This window comes from Sphaerodactylus townsendi, linkage group LG13 (assembly GCF_021028975.2).
Source record: "Sphaerodactylus townsendi isolate TG3544 linkage group LG13, MPM_Stown_v2.3, whole genome shotgun sequence".
Classification (NCBI taxonomy): domain Eukaryota; kingdom Metazoa; phylum Chordata; class Lepidosauria; order Squamata; family Sphaerodactylidae; genus Sphaerodactylus; species Sphaerodactylus townsendi.
Window position 1 is genome coordinate 13,161,548 of NC_059437.1, and position 23,506 is coordinate 13,185,053.

Genomic DNA, 23,506 nt, shown 5'->3' on the forward strand with positions numbered 1-23,506 from the left:
GCTGTATGGCCGTGTTCTAGCAGCATTCTCTCCTGACGTTTCGCCTGCATCTGTGGCTGGCATCTTCAGAGGATCCTCTGAAGATGCCAGCCACAGATGCAGGTGAAACGTCAGGAGAGAATGCTGCTAGAACATGGCCATACAGCCTGGAAACCACCCAGCACCCCAGTGATTCCGGCCGTGAAAGCCTTCGACAATAAATACCAGGAACGAATAAATCCTGGCACCAAGTGTTCTGCCCCGAACAGAGGACAAATCTGCAGCCCTCTGCCGTCCAAAAGGTTTCTGTGGTATTCCTGCCCGCAGCCTTGGACTTAGAAAATAGTCACTGTTCTTGGTGCCTGTTGAACAGGCTGCATTGAAACAGAGAGAGGAAAGACCTCCCTTGGATCCGAAGGCCCAGACAGAGATGTTTTGTCACTGTATATCTGAAGAGTAGGGTTTGGAAAATGGGCCAAAAGAAGGCTCTTGGCCTCTTATGGTTCCCAGAGGAGGAGAACGAGTGAGTCATTGGGTCAGCTCCGAGCTGAAGGATTCCGGCCTCCATGAGAACTTATTTTCGGTCCTCTCTGGAATTGCTGAGGGTTGACACTGTTTCTCTGTGGGGCTGTGGAGGAGAATTGTTTCCAGCCAGTTGCTCTCGCATGCCTGGGAATGATTCTCCCTCTCGCTGAGGCAGTCTCATCCCTCGGAGCAGCCACGTCACCGAATCCTTTGCTCCCCTCAACTCCTGGGATAACCTGAGTGCAAGACTCCCAGGCAACTTTTCAGCATCCCTGCAAGAGAGAGATGGCTGGGGGCAGGGAGAGAATACGCTCAGAGGTAGAAATGATTTCCCCTCTTCTAAAACTGTCTGCTCCAAATCTTCAGACCTATGATTGCTTTTATGCTGCCCTGCATATATGGCATATATGCTGCAGCATATATGGCTCTCCCTTGTCTAAGTTTATCATTACAACAACCTTGCGAGGTAGGCTGGGCTGTAAAAGAGCAAAGGGCCCCAGCTTTACCGGTCTGGTGCATGGCAGAGTGGAGGTCTGAACCCAGGGATATCCTCACCAGTCTGAAGTTTTAGAAGAAGAAGAAGAAGATGAAGAAGAAGAAGAAGAAGAAGAAGAGTTTAGATTTATATCCCCCCTTTCTCTCCTGCATGAGGCTCAAAGGGGCGTACAATCTCCTTGCCCTTCCCTCCTCACAACAAACACCCTGTGAGGTAGGTGGGGCTGAGAGAGCTCAGAAGAGCTGTGACTAGCCCAAAGTCACCCAGCTGGCATGTGTGGGAGTGTACAGGCTAATCTGAATTCCCCAGATAAGCCTCCATAGCTCAGGCGGCAGAGCTGGGAATCAAACCCGGTTCCTCCAGATTAGATACACATGCTCTTAACCTCCTACGCCACTGCTGCTCCCGGCTTCTTCACCTGGCTTTCTTGTACAGTCAAGGGTTGCAGAAAGGGAAGATTCTGTTGGGTGTGGTTTCTCCAGGCACAGCGGCCTTTGAATGGGAAAAGCCAAACTTGGCAAAAAGAGTATCACACACAGTGATCTTCTTTCTGTAAAAACAGAGGCCAAAGCTCACCCAACGACAGACTTTTCAAACTGACTTCAGTGGGAAAGTTAAATATACTTTCCCCCGTCAAAATCAAAGGGTTCCTGGGATGGATTACACCTAAAACGGTGTCTCAAATGCCTCGTGATGGACATCGAAAACCTTTCAATGTTAGGCCGGCTACAGAAAGTGGCTTCGTATCTGTCCGAGAGCACAGAAAAGAGCCAGGACTACACATACAACAGAAAGAGGGGGTAAAGTTAGTTTGAGATTGGGGTGCTGTGTGGTTTCCGGGCTGTATGGCCGTGTTCTGGCAGCATTCTCGCCTGACCTTTCGCCTGCATCTGTGGCTGGCATCTGAGGATCTGATAGTAGGAAAGCAAGACCTCTCAAGTTGCCAGCCACAGATGCAGGCGAAACGTCAGGAGAGAATGCTGCCAAAACGCGGCCATACAGCCCGGAAACCACACAGCACCCCAGTGATTCCGGCCGTGAAAGCCTTTGGCAATACTTAGTTTGAGATTTTTCGATGGACTGTACCACTTCACACCACGGGTGGGGAATATCATTTGTTATGTTCCCACAGGGTTGCCAACTCTGATTTGGGGGGGGGGGAGCTTGGAAAGGGTGAGGTTTGGGAAGGGACCTCAGCAGGGTACAATGCTGTAGTGTCCACTTTCCAAACCAGTCATTCTCTCCCAAAGCGCTGAGCTCTGTAGTCTGAAGACCAGCTGCAATTCAGGGAGAACTCCAGGTTCCACCTGGAGGTTGGCAGCCCTATAGTATGTTAAAAACTCTCCAGAAGGAGAAAATCACCACATGTGGAAGAAAGATCCAGACCTTCTCCTTTTTTTGATATTCTCTATTTGCAAGGAGGAGAAGAAGAGTTGGTTTTTATACCTTGCTTTTTCTCAACCATTAAGCGGTCTCAATGTGGCTTCCAATCTCCTTTCCTTCCTCTTCCCCTCTCCCTTGTGAGGTTGGTGGGGCTGAGAGAGTTCTGAGAGAACTGTGACTAGCCCAAGGCTTCATGTGGAGGAGTGGGGAGACAAACCTGATCCACCAGATTAGAGTCCCCAGCTCATGTGGAGGAACATAAGAACATAAGAACTAGCCTGCTGGATCAGACCGGAGTCCATCTAGTCCAGCACTCTGCTACTCGCAGTGGCCCACCAGGTGCCTTTGGGAGCTCACCTGCAGGATGTGAAAGCAATGGCCTTCTGCTGCTGCTGCTCTCGAGCACCTGGTCTGCTAAGGCATTTGCAATCTGAGATCAAGGAGGGTCAAGATTGGTAGCCATAGATCAACTTCTCCTCCATAAATCTGGCCAAGAAGCCCTTTTTAAAGCTATCTGGGTTAGTGGCCATCACCACCTCCTGTGGAGGAGTGGGGACTTAAACCAGGTTCTCCAAATTAGAGTCTGCTGCTCCGAACCACCACACCATGCTGACTCTCTGGCCGAATTCCCACTGAAAATTTAATCTAGATACAACCAAGTTCCAAAAGAATCGGCACCTTTCCATCCAGGTTCCAACATCCTCACTGCAGCATGTTTCTAGTGAAGATGTCTAGGCCTGCCCCTTGGGAGGGGGTGCCTGCTGTCAGGAGTGCAATTGTTTAGCTAGCAGCACCAAAAGTTCAGAGTATATTTAGGGGACCCTCCTGATGATACCACCCAGGTTTGGTGAAGTTTGGTTCATGAGACCCTCAAATGTGTAGCCCCCATCTCCTATTAGCTCCCATTGGAAACAATGGGGAGGGGGCACCCCCTTTGGGAGTCCATAGCTTTGGACCCCCTGGACCAAACTTCACAAAACCTGGGTGGTATCAATAGGAGGCTCTCCTGATGATACCACCCAGGTTTGGTGAAGTTTGGTCAATGGGGACCAAAGTTATGGACCCTGAAATGTGTAGCCCCCATTTCCTATTAGCTCCCTTGGGAGTGTTTTTTTTTCTCAAAAAGGTGCATATACAAGCAGGTCCAGCAAAATCCCATGATAAGGGAGGGGGGAGTGCCAGAAATGGAACTGATCTGTGTTCCACAGTTCAGCAGTGGGGAGATCGCGAGGAAACCTAGATATTTCGGGTGACTATCCCAGGATTAATCGCCAGTGGGAAATCGCCCTCAGTGGAGAAGCAGTAAAGAATGTCTCCCTCCCTAACCTGATGTCTAAAACGTTCCATCCAGTTTCCCACCTTGGGACTCAACCACCTGGCCCCCACCATCCTGTTGCATGCACAGATCCAACTTCTGCTTGTACATCTGTTCGAGAAGGAGCCCTCAAGAGTTTTGTGTCCTGCGTCACTGACCCAAGTGAGCCTTGGAAATGTTGTTGTCAACTTGCTTGGCTTGGCCAGTTGCCTCCAAACAACAGGGCCTCTTCCACCTTTCTTCCAAAGCCCCGGAGCCTCCAACTCCAAGCCAAGATGAGGTGCATCGCCATGGAGATCTGATTGCTTATTTACTTGTGTCGGCATTTCACATGTAATTCAATTTTCCTTTATACTTTCTTTACCCTTTATGCTGGGGGGAAGGAAGGAAGTCACAGCTCGGATGTTTACCCATTCTGTCCTAGCTGATGTTCTCTTGGTCTCACTCCAATGACCGAGGATCTAGCCAGGAATTGGTGTCATGAGGACGGTGGAGCCTGGGAGAGGTCAGGCCTCCCTCCCTCCTCCTTGCATTTCACGTCCCAACTGCTCTCTGATCCATGTCAGCCTCGGGAGGACACTGTTTCCCTTCTCTGCTGCAAGAGGGACATTCTTTCCTCTTGATACGCATCTGGGGGATGAATGAGCGCAGGCAGCCAGGGAGCCGGGTGGAAATAGCTTTCAGCCGCGGCTTTCCATCTCACACTGTGGAAATTCCATCAACGAAGGAGCTTGGAAGGCTCGCAGGCATTAGGTTGATTGCAAAAAGAAAAGAAAAGAAAGCCGCTACTCAGAGTCTTGGAAAATCAGTTTGCAATTATGGCCCTCTCTGGTGGCTTTTTCTGTCTATGGGTGGATGGACATTATGCAAGAAATGCACAGCTGTCATAGGGGGATCCAGAGCTCTTTAGATTTTCTGTTGGCAGGAAATCACAGCTGCTGGGCCATCAGCTCGAGCGCTGGGAAAGTTTGCTTGGCTTGACTCCTCAAGTACATTATGATGGAGCAGGCTGTGTGGATGGTGTTTGAGTAAGGGTGATCTGCACTGATTGGCCTGTACCTGTGACATTATCGTGATGAGTGACACAACACCCCCTCCCCCATACCATTCTGTGCAGTTTGTTCAGGAAAGGGGTTTTTTTTAACGTTTTCTAGAACTTGATTGCCTTACCCATTGTACTACTCTAACCGAGGAACATTCAGGCAGCCATTTCAAACAAATGAACAATGATGGACATCAACAGGGTCATAAAAGATCCTTCTGAACACAGCCTAAGTGTATCTCTCTCTCTCTCTCTCTCTCTCTCTCTCTCTCTCTCTCTCTCTCTCCTCCAAAGGAAACTTTCCCAGTAAAAGCTGACTTGAAATTCCCTCCCCTTAGGGAACTGAGAATGCATACGTGGCTGAACGAGTATGCGGCTGATTGTTTGTGCCACGAAAGACAACGTCGAACAAGACCGAGCCTGGGCTAGAAGCGCTGGCTATTAGTAGCTCCAGCAGAAGAAACTCCGCTGGGGGAAAAAGTCCCTCTGCAGTTCTCAGTGCAAGCCATTAGGTTGTAAACGCTGTGCTTCCTACATGGTATATGTTTGACGTGGCCCATAATGGGCAAATATATTTATGGAGTATTGAATATATGCCATGGAGGGATGAATGAGAAGAATATCGCTGGCTTGCGGAGCTGGGGCCAGAATGGGGGGCGGGTGGGACGGTTGGTTGGTTGCTGTAAGGGTTTTTGCTTTCTTAGCTGAGGCCTTGCTGCTGAGGCAAAGGATCCCAACACGGTACAGATGACTTCTTTTAAGGCAGGGGGGCAAACTGGATTTGCACAGAATTGTTCTGCATCTACCTCCCAGACGCTCATGCAAAGAGTTTGATTCCCAGAGCTCCCACCATTGTTATCATTGTTGCTGGGGGCACTCTTACTACTATGTTCTATCTTACAATATAGTAATAAAACAAAACTATCAATATAAGTCGCCATCTGCAAATTTTAAATTGTTTAAATTCTATGAATTTAATATTGTTATAGATTGTTTTTATATTTGTATTTATATGATGTTGATGTACACCGCCCTGAGCCCTCCAGGGAAGGGCGGTTCAAAAATGGAAATAAATAAATAAATAAATAAATAAATAAATAATATTACATACAAATAATATGCAATCGTCTCCAATCAGATTAGAGCAGTGGTTCTCAACCTGGGGGTCGGGACCCCTTTGGGAGGGTCGAACAACCCTTTCACAGGGGTCGCCTAAGACTCTCTGCATCAGTGTTCTCCATCTGTAAAAAGGATAAATGTTAGGTTGGGGGTCACCACAACATGAGGAACTGTATTAAAGGGTCGCGGCATTAGGAAGGTTGCGAACCACTGGATTAATGCTGCCAGGACACAAGTTCTAATCTCTCTGTGGTCATGAAAACTCACCGGCCAACCTTGGGCCAGTCCCATACTGTCAGCCTACCTTGCAGGGTTGCTGGAAAGATAAAGTGGAGAAAGGAAAAGTCTGTGCATACTGAGCTTCATGGTGGTAGAGAGTGTATCTATGGGATGAAATTCTGAGCTTCATGGTGGTAGAGAGTGTATCTATGGGGTGGATTCGACCAACTTTTCCAGTGGTAAAAAAGCAAGTGGAACCCTTTTGACAGTCAAAACAGCTATGCTGTGGATCATAAGACTGGCATGAGCAAAAACTGCCTAGGATGGGGGCTGTAACTGTCAGGCAAATTAGGTGAGATTAAGCACAAAAGTTGGCAGGTCCCATTTTAATATCTATATTCCGTCCAAACTCTTTGGGGGAGGGGCTGTGTTCTTTTTCCCCATTGGGGCTACTCGCTCCTGACTAGAACCATTGGACGTTCAGTACAGAAAGCTGGTATTATCCTATGCTTCACATTATTTCTTCCTTTTGAAGATTTGCAAACCTACCTTTCCCACCGAAAGCTGGGACCCAGCAAACTTATGTTAGGGTTAAAACAGTGCAGATTTAAGGGGGAGGTGGCGAATGGGCCGACCCTTATGCTGGTGTATCTTGGAGACATGCAGAACCGCAGCAGCTGTAGATCAGTGCAACTCAGCTGCAGTGCTCTGTGCCAATGTGGTGAGCAGTTCACAGGCCATGACTGGAGCTAGTTCACTCCCTAATGCCTTTCAGTTCAGGGACACCCCCCTGACAGAAGGGCAAAGTTGGATCAAAAAAGGGGGCACAGCTATTGGGTTCAGCAATAGGCAGCTATTGAACAAAAGTCTCCGCCACTGCTGTGACCATACTCACGAGGACTCGAGAAGCTCAGAATGCTGACTAAAGGAGTGACCAATCACCTCCCTCACCAAGCCCACCCCAGCATCCAATCACAGTCCCCTCTGGACCTTCAAGAGCAGTTATGAATTTGAATTACTTAGTGTTTGTTCTCAAATAGCGGGGGATGACTCAGTGGTGGGATCCAAAAATTTTAGTAACAGGTTCCCATGGTGGTGGGATTCAAACAGTGGCATAGAGCCAGTGGTGCTGGGCGGGGCACGATAGGGGCATGGCTGGGCATTCTGGGGGCCGGGCATTAATAATTTCTCTGTTACTGTAAAAAATTCTTACTGTAAAAAAGTTCCTAATTTCCAGCTGGTATCTTTCTGTCCATAATTTAAACTCATTATAGCAAGTCCTATTGTCTACTGCCAACAGAAACAACTACTTCTCCTCTAATTGACTGCCTGTCAAATACTTAATACTTTCAAATACTTAATTTTGTTTCTAGAAATCAAAAGAAGGATACTTTCCTAAAACAAGGAACTTTACCATATTTCTAAAACATGTTTTTAAAACAGCCCAACAGGGAGAATTATCCCGTTTTCTATCTTCGCTAACCAGCCAGATAGGAAACAACAGGACTTGATGATTTTTGGACCTAATGGAATTTCTAATGGAAAAGCAGACCCAATTAGTAACCCCCTCTCGGCACACACAAATAATTAGTAACCCACTCTCGGGAACTGGTGAGAACCAGCTGGATCCCACCTTTGGGCTGACTCCCTTTGGGCGGCACTTGGGGTTTGTAGTGCTCCAGGGAGAGGATGACATGACGTCTTCTTCTCACACCCATCAGCTAAGATCTGTATGAACTGGATTTTCTCCAGCGTAGGACCGTCACTTGAGCCAAACTACTTGTGCTGTGGGGTTCTGGGGTTGCTATGCCCAAGAGCCTCCATATAATCACCCATGGAAGAGATGACGTATTATTTGTTCTAAAAAGAAGTGAAAGATAGAGGATGGGAGAAGTAAATTGAAAAGGTTTCAGAAACAGGGAATTCTTTCGGTTTCAGAGGGTAGCCAAGATCTTCAGGGTGAGAATCAAAAGCTCCCTTCAACAGATACAAACAGAGTTTTCTGATGTATCGTCGAAGGCTTTCACAGCCGGATTCAATTGGTTGTGGTGGGTTTTCCGGGTTGTGTGGTTGTGGGCTGGCATCTTCAGAGGTGTATCACAGAGAAAAGTGATACACCTCTGAAGATGCCAGCCACAGATGCAGGCGAAACGTTAGGAACAAAATCCACCAGACCACGGCCACACAGCCCAGAAAATCCACCAGAACCAGAGTTTTCTGAGTCTTTATATCCCAGTCAGAAGGTGAGATGAGTGTTGTAAAGAATACTTGGGAACTCAAAACAGAAGCAGAAGATAAATTCAGAGGGTTTTTACCTCCTTATAATGAACACCTTCCTTAATCAAAGTGAATATCTACACACCAATTTTGGACTACTCCCCACATAAGGTTGCCAAACTTCAGGGAATGGCCCCCGTTATTTTGTTTTATCTCCAGAGAGCCAATGTGGTGTAATGGTCAAGAGCAGGTGGACTCTAATCTGGAGAACCAGGTTTGATACCCCACTGCTCCGCCTGAGTGGCAGATTCTTATCTGGTAAACTGGATTTGTTTCCCTGCTTCTACACATAGAATAATAGAGTCACAGAGTTGGAAGAGACCCCAAGGCAGGGCCATCAGGAGCAGCAGTGGCGTAGGAGGTTAAGAGCTCGTGTATCTAATCTGGAGGAACCGGGTTTGATTCCCAGCTCTGCCGCCTGAGCTGTGGAGGCTTATCTGGGGAACAAGATTAGCTTGTGCACTCCCACACATGCCAGCTGGGTGACCTTGGGCTAGTCACCTGAGCTGTGGAGGCTTATCTGGGGAACAAGATTAGCTTGTGCACTCCCACACATGCCAGCTGGGTGACCTTGGGCTAGTCACAGTTTTTCAGAGCTCTCTCAGCCCCACCCACCTCACAGGGTGTTTGTTGTGAGGGGGGAAGAGCAAGGAGATTGTAAGCCCCTTTGAATCTCCTGCAGGATAGAAAGGGGGGATATAAATCCAAACTCTTCTTCTTCTTCTTCAAGTCCAACTCCCTGCAAAGCAGGAACACACAATCAAAGCACTCCTGACAGATGGCCATCGAGCCTGATGAGTGACCTTGAGCTAGTCACAGTTCTCTCTGAACTCTCTCTGCCCCACCTACTTCACAAAGTGCCTGTTGCGGGGAGAGGAAGGGGAAATAAGTTTGTAAGTCACCTTGAGACTCCTTACAGGAGAGACAGGTGGTGTATAAATCCAAACTCCTCCTCCTCCTCTTCAAATCAGTTTTCTGGGAGAAAATGTCACCTTTGGCAGGTGGATTCTCTCGTATTGTAACCATGGAGCTCTCTTCCCTCCCTGGGATATACCCCTCAAAATCTCCATGTATTTTCCAACCCAGAAAATGGCAACCCCATTCCCACAACCTCATTTTTTTTTCACAAGGGGGTTGGGGTTCCCTTTTCCCTGTCAAGTCCACTGACATCTCAGGCTTGTAGTATTGCTAAGGAGTCGCCTCAGTCGCTTGAATTTCACCATTCTGCACAGCGGGTCAAACCTCTGTCTTTTAGATCTCGTTCTCTTCATGTCTGTGTAGCTTGACACCTTCCAGCACAAAGCGAAAAAGCTTTTTCCTTCTAAAGGTATAAGCGCTAAAGAGCCCAGCGGCCATTAGGGGGTGCAGCATCTGAAGTGAAATACAGTCCTCTTGAATTCCTTCCTGCCTGTTTTCGCAAATGACTCTCAAATTGGCTTTTTGTGTGTCTGTGATTTTTTTTTTAATTGGTTGGTTTATTTGCATTTCCTCCATCGGAAATGCGATTGTAAAACCCCGACTGAATGGAATAAACATTCCGTCTTAAAACGTCTCTCTTGCGCTTTCTGTTCCAAATTAGAAACATTCCTGATGGCGTCCACAGAGTGCGCGGGGGAGAGCGATGGAAAGGCAGGCGTTTCGTGTTACCGTCATTTGGCAAAATGCTTTACAAGTAGGAGTGAATTGGAACGTGAAAGGGACCCAAGTGCATGTCAGGCTGGTGATCTCACAGGGACCGACTCAAGTCAGATCAGCTCAACAAGTTCTAGGACTGCCAAACTCCAGGTGAGGCCAAATCCTAGGTCACAGGTGTCAAACCCGCAGCCCTCCAGATGTTATGGACTACAGTTCCCATAATCCCCTGCCAGCATCATGCTGGCAGGGGATGATGGGAACTGTAGTCCATAACATCTGGAGGGGCGCGAGTTTGACACCTATGTCCTAGGTGATGACTGGAGATCTTCCCAAATTACAATGGATCTCCAGCACTCAGAGACAGAGGCTCATGGGGACATGAGGGGTCACAAGTCCCCGGGTACACGCCAGCTGGTCACATGAGGGGTGCCCAGAAAATCGCTCCCCACACCCCTCCCATTGGCCGCGCCCTGCCAGGCTGCTCTTACATTAAGTCAGATTAATGTTCTCTTGTCATGCATGTAAAAAAAGAAGAAGAGTTTGGATTTATACCCACCTTTCTCTCCTGTAAGGAGGCTTAGGGTGACTTTCAAGCTCCTTTCCCTGCCTCGCCCCACAACAGACACCTTGTGAGGTAGGTGGGGCTGAGAGAGTTCTGAGAGAACAGCGACTAGCCCAAGTTCACCCTTGTGAATGTAGGAGGAGCCTTTAAATGTGGGTGGAGTAAGGGTGGAAACACAACCTGGTTCATCAGATAAGCCTCTAACACTCAGGTGGAAGAGTGGGAAATCAAACCCGGTTCTCTAGATTAGAATGTGTTTGTGTCGGGTGGGTGGGGTTGAAGCATCCTTTCACTACTTTGATGGAGTGTAGGGAAATATTAACACACACACACACCTGCTGTTCATAACATTAACAGAAGTTTCTTGCTATACTACAATCAGCGACATTCTAAGTTGCGAACCAGGATGGACAAGAAGGAGTTGAGACCAAAACTGAGAAATAAGTGGGAGAATAGAAGTGGGTGATCTTGAGCCAGTCATAGTTCTTCAAAACTGTCTCAGCCCCACCTACCTCACAAGGTGTCTGTTCTGGGGAAAGAACCGGAAGGCGACATGGGGCTACTTTGAGATTCCTTTAGAGGTTTGGTGGGGAAAGAGGGCTTAAGAAGAAGAAGAAGAAGAAGAAGAAGAAGAAGAAGAAGAAGAAAAAGAAGAAGAAAAAGAAAAAGAAGAAGAAGAAGAAGAGGAGGAGGAGGAGGAGGAGGAGGAGGAGTTTGGATTTATATCCCCCCTTTCTCTCCTGCAGGAGACTTCAGTTGCTTACACCTCTCCTTGCCCTTCCCCCCCCTCACAACAAACACCTTCCTGTGAGGGTGGGGCTGAGAGATATAAGCTGTGACTAGCCCAAGGTCACCCAGTTGGCGGTGGGAGTGTACAGGTACAATCTGAATTCCCCAGATAAGCCTCCACAGCTCAGGTGGCAGAGCTGGGAATCAAACCCGGTTCCTCCAGATTAGATACATGAGCTCTTAACCTCCTACGCCATTGCTGCTCCCAACTCTTGCTGCTCCCAACTCCCAACACCAACTCTTCTTCTTCTACAGTGCATAAGCAGGACTAGGCCACAAATGCTTCTTTTTCAGGCATGTTCCCAGGTGAATTTAACATTCTGATAAACCCATCACTGATGTGTCAGGGCCAGATTTCCAGATCAGAAATTCGGTTGCTCCCAGCTGGATTTATGTGCAAACTTTGTCAATTCCAGTTTGTGTCAGATTGTGAGGGGTCTCTACAGACAATTACATGACATAACTAAATTGCTGTGGGGCATCTCTTGACCTTGATATAGTTGAGGAACTTAGATGTCATAATCCAGCCATGACTGTTGGAAGAGCATTGTGAGGTACAGCTGCTAGTCCTTGGCTGGCAACCTGAGGCTGGCAACCCCTTTCAGGGGTGGGACAAGGTATTGTGCGGCATTGTGTGATGCTGCTGTGTCACTTGCTGCTGCGTAATCGAAAGCGATGCACTACAGTGCTCTGGCAGTCTCCCATACCTTAATGTTTTATTCAGTTTGACATCAAACTGCAGGGTTGTTGTTCTCTGAGTAAATTGTAAGCCAGCGTGGTGTAGTGGTTAAGAGCAGGTGCACTCTAATCTGGAGAACAGGGTTTGATTCCCCGCTCTGCCCCTTGAGCTGTGGAAGCTTATCTGGTGAACCAGATTAGCTTGTGCACTCCACCACATGCCAGCTGGGTGACCTTGCGTAGTCACAGTTCTTCGGAGCTCTCTCAGCCCCACCCACCTCACAGCGTGTTTGTTGTGGGGGGTGGGGAAGGGAAAGGAGATTGTAAGACCCTTTGAGTCTCCTTACAGGAGAGAAAGGGGGATATAAACCCAAACTCCTCCTCCTCTTCCTCTTCTTCTTCTCTTGGATCCACGAATCGGGCCGGGTTCATACCAGAGTTGCTAGGTCCAAACTGGGAAATACCTGGAGATTGGGGGGGTGGAGCCTGGGGTGGGTGGAGTTTGGGGAGGGGAGGGGTTTCAGCAAAGCATAATGCCACAGAATCCAGCTCCCAAAACAGCCATCTGATCTTGGTTGTCTGGAGTTCAACTCTATCCGGAGATCTCCAGGCATCACCAGGGGGGCTGGCAACCCCAGTTAGTACACAGACACAGCTGCTGGGGGAAAGGCTATCAGAGGGCCTCGCAAGAGATTGCCATGATCAAGCAGCAGAAGTGATGCGAGCTACAGACAGCGGCAGCAGTCAAGCCGTAGCCCTCTGGCTGCCGGTGTAGAATTCGGCCCTCAGTCAGCCTGCTTCTGCCTGGTGTAACTCTAGCCTCGGTCTCCCTGAGCATCCCAGCCCTGGAGCTGCTGACTCAGGTGCTGCTAATTGAAACTGCAGAGCAGAGGCTGGCGGGCCAACGGAAACCCGGTCCGAGGGGAACTGAATGTGCTGTTAAAACCCAATTAAATGAAGAGATTTCCTCTTGTCTTGCCCTCTTTCCCTCTCTCTCTCTCGCTCAGCCTCCTCGGTCCAAGGGGGGCCTGCAATGCTCAGAGCACTCAGCTCATGATGGCACCGTTGACGGCTCCTCTGCATAATGAAACACTTTGGCTTTTGGCTGTTCTGGGGTGGCAATTTAAGATCTGCTTCACACCTGCTGAGTTTGCAGTGGCTACCTTGCAGGAGACAATAATGCGCGCACCGGGAAGTGTAGCCAGTTAGGGGATCCATGGCCTGTGTCCTTGAGTGCCAAGAGATGTGTGGCCTCCCTTCATTGGTTTACAACATGAAACACTGAGATAGCCACTCCTACTCCCAATAGGGTTGCCAACGGCCTACAAGGGAAAAAACCCCATCCTTTAACAGAGGCTTAATGGCTTGTGATGTGCCTCCATGCCGTGAAAAATAACAAGATCAGCTGCCCATTTTCACAGCAGACCTAAGCTTCTATGAAAGGGTAGCATTCTTCAATAACATACGTTAAAGAATATCGTCTTCTTCGAATCCACTTTCACTGCACCCCTTTGGCAGCTAAATTTTACCGTGTGAGAAATAGCAAAATTCACTGGCAAACCATTGTGAAAGTGGATTAAAAGTGCATTATTTCACATGTGCAAAAGTGTTCAAAGAGACAGGGCATGTTGCCTGCTGAAACCTGTTCTGCAATCAGACTGAGATAAACAGGATTACAATTCCCATCAGCCTCTTGGCCATGCATGGCAGGCTGATGGGAATTCGTAATCCATGAACATCTGGAGAGCCACAGGTTGCAGACCCCTGCAGGAAGTTGAGGCAGTTTTCGCTTGAAGTGTGAAGGTGCTCTCTCATGCAGTGTTGGGTGGAGTGGTTTGGAGTGTTGGGCAAGGGATCTGAGAACCCAGATTTCCAGTCCTCACTTCCTGTCATTGGGAACTGACAGGGCCACCTTCGCTCAGTCACTCTTTCTCAGCCTAACCTACCTTAAAGAGTTGTTGTGAGGATAAAAGAAGAAGAGTTTGGATTTATATTCCGCCTTTCTCTCCTGTAAGGAGACTCAAACTCTTTTGCCCTTCCTCTCCCCGCAGCAGATATCCTGTGATGAAGGTGGGGCTGAGAGAGTTCTGAGAACTGTAATTAGCCTAAGGTCACCCAGCAGGCTTCATATGGAGGAGCAGGGAAACAAATCCAGTTCACCAGATTAGAGTCCTCTGCTCATGGGGAGGAGTAGGGAATCAAACCTGGTTCTCCAGATTAGAATCCACTGCTCTTAACCATTACACCATGCTGGAGAACCGTGGCTGCTGCTATGAGTTCCTTGGAGAAAGGGTGGGATAAAAATGCAATTGATACATTTGGATTCAGTTCTTTGCTCTGCCACAGACATACATTTTGGCCTTGGGCAGTTCAGTTAGCCTTCCTGAAAAACCCCTAATAAATACAAAAGAAGAAGAAGAGTTTGGATTTATACCCCCCCTTTCTCTCCTGTAAGGAGACTCAAAGAGACTTACAAACTCCCTTCCCTTCCCCCCTCACAACAAACACCCTGTGAGGTAGGTGGAACCAAGAGAGCTCCAAAGAACTGTGAGTAGCCCAAGGTCACCTAGCTGGCATGCGTTGGAGTGCACAGGCTAATCTAGTTCACCAGATAAGCCTCCACAGCTCAAGTGGCAGAGTGGGGAATCAAACCAGATTAGAGTGCACCTGAATCTTAACCACTACGTCACTGCTGCTCCTGGACCAATATACATTCAATTACAACAAATAAATCAAGACACATATATTGATAATTATCATTTTATACAGGAACCAATTACCATGTCTATTAGATAAAACATAATCTAAAATAGATGCTTATTTTCTTACCTTGTAAGCCCAACTTCAAATCAGTCCATGGCAATTATACTGACTCATATCTACATCCCCTTCTTTTTTTCAAGAAACAAACAGTTTTTAATGTAACTTCAAGAATCTTTTTTGGGGGCGGATGGGGGGTGGATATGTAATCTCTATTAACTCAACAATGTCCATTGGTCTTGAAAGTGTCTGCCCAGTCTTATTTAGATAGATCTTAATGGACAAACTCACAGCATTCTCTCAGTTTTTGGGTAACAATATTTTTTGAGCTTCTGACACCATATCGTGAACATTGAAGAATCACAAGGCCCAGCAGAGTGATATTAGGAGCTCCTGGGAAATGTGCATAGAATGCAATCCTGTGCACATCTATGTTCCATTATATTCCATGGAGCTGAGCCCTAGATAAGTGTGCATAGGGCTGCAGCATTACAAACCTGAGAAAACTCTCCTGGCAGTAAGCCCCAGTAAATAGACCCAAGGAAGAGTCTGAGTAGATCAGCTTAAGTGTGTAGCCTTGTGTCTGTTTGGGTTTTTGATAGTAGCAGCCCATCCTGAGGTAGAGAGCTCTGTGATAACCATGAGCGATCTTCGGGGTGGATCCAACGAGCTTTTCTGCAGATGGAAAAGGGAGGAATGGCTCCCTTTGGATTGGCAATAGTTCTTTGCTGGGGATCATGGGACCTAAGTGGAAAATAGTGATGTGTGACTGGTTCTGTAATAAGGAAAGAAACCAACAGATGCCTCTTTTGCACCTGCAGAATAATGCACTTTCAATCCACTATTGCAGTTGTTTGCAAGTGGATTTTGCTATTGCGCAAAGTTGCAAAGTGAATTGAAAATGGATTGAAAGTGCATTGCTCTGCATGTGCGGAAGGGGCTGGCGTGAAAAGTCTGGCCGGATCCAACCCATTCTTGTTGTCCTTCACCCACAAGGTGTGAGATGGCTGGTTCCAACCTTCCTAAACCACATTCTTTCACTTTAGGGACTGTGCAGAGACATTGTCCTATTTGATTCCAAAGAAATGCCCAGAACAAAATCTGGGAATACACAGGAAGTCAACAATCAAGATAGAAGACACAGCCATCATTGTGATGAGGAGAGAGATTCCCTCGAGACATCTACAGAAAAGGAAAGAATACGCATTTTGGGTGGACATTTTAAATAAAAAGCAGATAAGATTTTCTTGGCTGAAAGGGGAAGGGCTTTTTTTTTTAATCTACAAGGGACAGCAAAGAATTGCTTCTATAACAAGTGCCAAGGAGAACTTCAAGAAGATGAAGAAAGAATTTACTTTAAAGTGGGCAATTAGCACAATTAAAGGTTTTTAATTAACTGTTCTAGGAGAGGTTGACGATAGTTAAAGAGCGGGTGATAAAATCTGATACAAGGTTAAGAGAGGGCGGGATTGGAACGGAGGGTAAATTTATGGCAGAAGTCTTAAACTTTGGGAAAAGAAGTTAGAAAGAGAGATTTTTTTAATTGCTTCAAACTTACACTTTATAGATTAAGAAATGTTTAGAAATAAAGAAGAAACGATGTTGGGCTCGATGGTTCAAAAACAATGTAAAAAGGGTATAGATAAATTTGACAGCAAGGTTTGGGTGGAAAGTCATATAGTTGAATGTAGGTTCTATGTTGCCCCCCCTCCCTTTGTAAGTAGATTTGAGTGGCTGGATTGCTATTGTCTTTTTCCTTTGATACAGTTGATGTAATCCTAGTTGTTAAAACATAAAATGATATTTAAAAAATATTCCCTTCTTTCACTTTCACCATCATTCCATCTCCAACCTGCTATCCCTTGTAGGCCTGGAGAATCCCTCCCCTTTAAAAGTCATCCCAAGAGACTTTGATCTGATCAGAGAATTCTTTTCCTTTTACTCATTCTTGCTATAACTATCCTGGCTTCAGTTCTGTTTGTTAACCTCTCCTACTGAGGGTGAAGGGCTTGATGATGGTCCCCTGTGCATGCCGAAGGACTGCAACCTGTGGCTCTCCAGATGTTCATGGACTACAATTCCCATCAGCCCCTGCCAGCATGGCCAAGCCTTCAACAGATTGAGACAGAGAATCCCAGAATGTTGGGCTCATTCCGCACATGCAGAATAATGCTCTTTCAAACTGCTTTAAGTGCTCTTTAAAGCTGTGCGGAATGGCAAAATCCACTTGCAAACAGTTGTGAAAGTGGTTTGAAAACGCATTATTTTGCGTGTGCGGAAGGGGTCTTAGAGATTGGGCCAAATCACTTCAGGCTGCAGGTAAGAAATGCCATTTTGAATGCATAAAAAGAAGATCCCTGTATGCAGAAAGCTAGTAAATGTAACCCAGACCTCTCCTGCAGTGCTAGTTTTCTGCTTGCAGCCACCTTTTTTTTTTCAAAATTGCAAGGCAGCATTCAAAACTGGCATCTTCCATCTGCACCCTGAAGCGATACGGTCCCTCCCACTGAATGTGACCTCTCAGTTGCACGGCTAGACCAGAGCATAGAGGAAGACCTGACATGGGGAAGGGAAAGTGAAGGGCGGGGGAGGGCCATGAAAATGGCCTCTTACCCCCCTCAGTCTGCTCCCATCATCACAGCATGGCTGGATCAGAAAAACACGCACAATGACCTCTTGTGGGATGTATTATAAATATTTGATAGGCCTAATGTAATCATATACAATCAATAAAGGCAGGAATCTCTCCTCCCACCCCCCCACCCCCACCTCCTCTGGCCTGCTCACTCACTCGGCCCCCGTCCTTCCTTCCCTCTCTCTTGCTCTGCCTTTCATTAATGCATTCTTTGTTTTACATTATTTATTAACTTCCTTCCTTTTTTATTTTGAAAAAAAAATTAAATAACATTGGTAATCTGCTGTCTCGGACACTCGAGCTAAGCAGTTTGGGGGCCAGGGCAAGGCTTTTGGTTGGCATGTCTGTCTATGGAAGCTGGGAGGAAGCACTCCTGTCCTACTGTCTTTGCTGCTGACTCAGCCTTTTTCCCAAAACGTTTCAGGCCACCCCCAGCCAAACCTGCTGCCTGCCTCTGACCGTGTGCACCCTGCAATCTGCTGACAGGCACGGCGTGCATTTGCAGAGGGAGAAAATGCAGAATGCAAAGAGCTACTTATTTCCCATCCCTCCCCTCCGTGGTCTGGATATTTATCTGGCTTTCCCATCCCTTCATGACAGCGGCGATTGGCTGGTCAGTAATAACAAAAGCACCAGTGCCTCTGAGCATGCGGAGTGCTTTTCCTGAGCTGTCACGACAACCAGCTGTTGCTGAAATAAGGAGCTAAAGCTTCCAAATAAGAGAGTCTCAGCCGGCTGTGGTTATATGGCAGGAAGGAACACCCTGCTCATGCTTAGAGGCACTGTTGTCCTTATTAGCCATTCACCAAATGCCCATCATTAGAACAGGAGAACATCATTAGAACAGGAGAACATCAGGCCAGTGATGCAATCCAATGCAGAGTTACTCCAGTCTAAGCCTATAGATTTCAATGGGTTTAGACCAGAATAACTGTCTGGGGTTGCATTTTTTGCAGATTGAAGAGTCTCACCTGGAAGGGGGGGGGGGCATGTTACACAGACACACAACTCACAGTGGGGTTGCCAGCCTCCAGGTGGTGCCTGAAGATCTCCAGCTATTACAATCGATCTGCAGAGAGTCAGTGTGGTGTAGTGGTTAAGAGCAAGTGGATTCTAATCTGGAGAACCGGGTTTGATTCCCCACTCTTCCACCTGAGTGGCGGGGGCTTATCTTTTAGATGTGTTTCCCCACTCCTACATTCCTGCTGGGTGACCCTGGGCTAGTCACAGTTCTTCGAAACTCTCTCAGCCCCACTTACCTCACAAGGTGTTTGTTGTGGGGAAAGGAGGAGAAAGGAGCTTGTAAGCCACCTTGAGTCTCCTTACAGGAGAGAAAGGTGGGGTATAAATCCAAACTAGTCCTCCTCCTCCTCCTCCTCCTCCTCCTCCTCCTCCTCCTCCTTTTCCTCGTCGTCGTCGTCGTCGTCGTCTCTTCTTCTTCTTCTTCTTCTTCTTCTTCTTCTTCTTCTTCTTCTTCTTCTTCTTCTTCTTCTTCTTCTTCTTCTTCTTCTTCTTCTTCTTCTTCTTCTTCTTCTTCTTCTTCTTCTTCATCAGTCCCCATGGAGGAAATGGTCACTTTGGAGGGTGGACTCTGGGGCAGTGGTGGAGCGGCAAGGGGATGGGGTGGGGGGCATGTTGTGCACCGGGCGCACGCCTGGGGGTGGAAAATCACACCTGGGGGTGCTGTGAGGGGGCGCCATGGCGGGGTGGGGGGCAATGGGGGTGGGAAAAACACACTTTGCACCAGGCGCAGTTTGGCCCAGCTATGCCTCTGCTCTGGGGAATTATACCTTGCTGAGACCCCTCCCCTTCCTAAACCCCGCCTTCCCCGGGCTCCACCCCCCAAATCTCCAGGTATTTCCAAACTCAGAGATGGCAACCTTATCTCATAGACATACATAGTGCTAATCTCAATTTGGAGGGGTGGGTGAGTGGGTCCTCCTCAATGCCATCTCACTTAAAGCTTGCCTGCCTCCGCATTCTGCTCCTCTCACTGTCATTTCTCTTCTGCCAGACTCTGCTTCGGAAGTCCCCATCAGGAGTGGATGAGAAAATGCCAAGCAGAAGCCACTGCTAACAGCTGGCCCTAAATTATTCATCAGCAGGCCGAGCAGTGCTTCAGTGGCCCCTCCAACAGCTGACAGAGAGCACAGGAAAAGTGGACGCCCTCCTCACCCACCCACCCCTTTCTAGGGAATGCCCGGCCACCTTCTCCCCGGCCTCCAAACATGTTTAAGGCACACAGGTGTTAACTCTGGTCAAGGAAGCGAGCAAGCAAAGCGCAGGAGGGACTGGAACCCAACACTAGCTGAGCGCCCCTGGCTCTTTCGGCAGATCCTGGGTGGGTGTGGTTGACATGTTCAGCGTCCAAAGAGGCCGACACCAAAGTACCACCATTGACCATGAAATCTGATACTGAGCTTTTCCATTCTCAGCACTGTGAAATCAATGAGCTTAGATTAGAGTAACTCCACACAGCGCTGCACTGTTAGCTCAGCAGTGCCAGCCTTGACTGGCATTGGCTCTCTGTAGTCCCAGGCAGGGAAGGACCTTTCTCTACATCTGCTACCCCGAGATCCTTTTGACTGGAGAGACAGGAGATTGAAGCTGGGACTTTTCAGCCGGTAAAAGATAGGCCCCTCCCACACATGCACAATAATGTACTTTCAGTCCACTTTCACAATTGTTCGCACGTGGGTTTGGCTATTCCATACAACTGCAAAGTGCATCGAAAGTGGATCTAAGGTGCATTATTAGTTCATCCATCTGCCTGTTAGTTCATCCATCACATTATAAGTCCTCTCTTCAGGATCTCAGATAACAAGTGGACTTTCTAAACATCTGTGGACTCCTCAAGGGTCTGAGTACACCGTACACAGTCCTCAGATCAGGTCTGGATCCATTGTAAGAACTGATGTGCACTTACTGGTGTATGGGACCCAAGTTGGGTCATGCTTGTGGCACAAGAAATGGATGTGAGGGAATCTTATTTGCTGCATCGGGAAACCTTTGAGTAGACCATAGGTTCACACAAGCCCTCAATTGGGCAAATAGCACCCCCTAGTCTTTTTAAGTTGGGAGGATGTTGTGTGTGTAGGGAGTAAGGCCCATTCTCATGCTTCCTGGTACCAATCTGAATTGGGTTCTGGGAATTAAATGCCCAGTGGGGTCCAAATAAAGTGGCCAGCTCTGGGTTGAGAAATACCTGCAGAAATACCTCCTCCTCCTCCTCCTCCTCCTCCTCCTCCTCCTCCTCCTTCAATCGTGAATGGGTCAATTAGGCAGGGTACTGAACTGGAATGACCCAGATTCAAATACCTTCTCTGCCACGAAGCTCACTGGGGCCACTCATTTGCTCCCAACCTCATCTACTTTGCAGGGTTAGTATGAAGATAACACAGGGGAGGGAAGAACTCTGGATACTGCCAGAGCCCCTTCGGGGAAGAGCAGGATACCCATGTAACAAAGTAGCTGTCTGTGTCTGACTACTAAACGTATGGCTAGAGTTACACGAGGGACTTAATGCAACCCGCTACACTGTCCCCAAGTCATTCCAATGAGACCAGTTGTCCCTCTATACAAGTGTCCACACGTGCTGTTTCTTTTCTGCTATATCATAGGTGGGCTGGCAAGAGCTCTTTTTGCTACCACATTGGAACACAGCTCTTGCTTCTACTGTGTGCCTGTTTTAAAATAGTTCTCCTTCTCTCTCTGTCTCCCTAATTAAGGTGCATCGCTCGAACTGCATCCCGATCTGTTCTCCTCTTTATTTAAGTGCCACTCATCTGGAGCGCAAAGCCCCAAATTTGCCTTATTTGTTGTTTTGTTCTCCCCTTGTAGCCTTTAAAACATACACTCCTATGTGAAACAAACTTCTCAACAGCCCAGAACTGAAGGGGGAAAAGTAAACACAGGAGCATGAGAGAAAAGTAGCAATTAAGCGGGAACTAGTGGGTGAAGAAGCAGGCACCGGGAACTCTGCCACTTGTCATAGAAGACGACGAGTTTGGATTTATATCCTCCCTTGCAATCTTCTTTTCCCCTCCTCTCCCCACAACAAACACCCTGTGAGGTGGGTGGGGCTGAGAGCGGCATATGCTGGAGTGCACAGGCTAATCTGGTTCACCAGATAAGCCTCCACAGCTCAAGTGGCAGAGCGGGGTTTCAAACCCGGTTCTCCAGATTAGAGTGAACCTGCTCTTAACCACCACACCATGCTGGTTGCCACAAAGACTGTAGATGACCATGCTTTAATTTCCCCGCACCCTCCCCCCCAACCCTGACATAGGACCCATGTAATGAACTTTTAAAGAATTGGGACCAAACAGATTATCACAATGGAACAAGAAAACTTTTGAGTTCCCCAGAGCCTTTCCTCAGTCTTGATATGCAGTGGGGGGGAAATGAGGAAGGGTAGAGATGAGAAGATATTTCAGGGCCTGAAGAAAAAAAAAACCCAAATCACAGTTGCCTTCTTTAAAAAGAGAACTGGAGATGCTGTAGATAGTGTACATTAGATAGTGCTAGGCGCAAAACTGATTTCCCGGGGCAATTGGAACAAACACAAGGATGGTGTGTTGCCAAGGGTTTTCAAGACTAGACTCAACTGCCTGTCGTGGGTTTTGTGGACTGTGTGGCCACGGTCTGGTAATTTTTGCTCTGGTGGCAAAATGTTAGGAGCAAAAACTACAAGACCACAGCCACGCAGCTTGGAAAACCCACACCGGCTAACAAAGATGGTGCCCAGTTTCTATGGGCTCTTTAGTGTCAGGCAATGCATTAGATCAGGGGTCTTCAAACTATGGCCCTCCAGATGTTCATGGACTACAATTCCCATCAGCCCCTGCCAGCATGGCCAAGTGGTAGGGCTCATGGGAATTGTAGTCTCTGAACATCTGGAGGGCCATAGTTTGAAGACCCCTGCATTAGATAAAGAGTCGAGTTGGGTACTAAACCTAGTAATTAGAATACCGGTAACTTCTTTCCTTTTCTTCCACAGGAGCTCCTGGAATGAAATCTGTCTTGTGTTCAGCACTATCAAGTCTAATTAAAGCAGGTTTGTCTGGTCTCTGTTTCAAGAAAGCTACAAACTGCTGCTCTGAGGGCTTTTCTCTCATGCCCTGAAATATCACCTGCCCAGGAAGGACCAAATATTGTGCTGAAAGGGAAACATGTGGCTAAATATGCAGCATCTTTTGCTATCTCTTCCTGACCCATGCCAGTATTTTTTTAAAAAATTAGTATCAGTCCTGAGTTTTTGGCAACTCACTCATTTCTTTGTGACCTGTGTTGCTTGGTCCTGGGAAAAAGGAATGGCAGTGTTGTTGTGGCTCTGAGGTTCTGCGGTGCTTGATGGAAACTAGGGAGAATTGCTGATGATCTTCCACACTGGGTTGAGTGTCCACGGGGCACGTGAACGGTGCTTCCATGGAAGTCCCCATCCGCAGGTATCAGGTTTCGGAGGGGAAGGAGAGCTTGCCTGCTGCAGGACCTAGGAGAGCTCCCTTCGAACTCTCAGAGGAGGGATGGGGCTTCATCCGCACTCTGACCTCCACCGAGCGCCCAAATGGCCCATCCGAACTGTTGAGTGACCAAACTGGGCTTGTCAGCTAAAATGGAAAGAGTCCTGTGGTTTATCAGGCTCTCTCCTCTGATTCAACAGAACTGTTCACTTTCATCTCTACTTCTTGTCTTGCTTTTTAAAAACAAGAACAAAATCCATTTAATACCTTGGGTGCTGTGTGGTTTCCGGGCTGTATGGCCGTGTTCTAGCAGCATTCTCTCCTGACGTTTCGCCTGCATCTGTGGCTGGCATCTTCAGAGGATCCGTGAGCTTGTGGTGTTTTGAAAGTCCTTTTGGCTGCAAGAAATGATGGGATAGTACCTGTGTCTCTGCAGCGTAGAAGAAAGGTTAGAGAACACAGTAAGTGTGCTTTCCTGAGCCGTAGTTTTTCCAATTTCCATGTGTCTTGGAACAATTTCTCCCCGTAGAGATGTTCAATGTATTGTCGAAGGCTTTCACGGCTGGAATCACTTGGGTGCTGTGTGGTTTCCGGGCTGTATGGCCGTGTTCTAGCAGCATTCTCTCCTGA

General features: G+C 47.6%; 1 pseudogene; it reads left to right on the plus strand.

Moving 5' to 3' along the window:
• The window catches only part of LOC125442441, a 38,854-nt pseudogene that overhangs the window by 3,040 nt on the left and 12,308 nt on the right, over positions 1–23,506 (plus strand).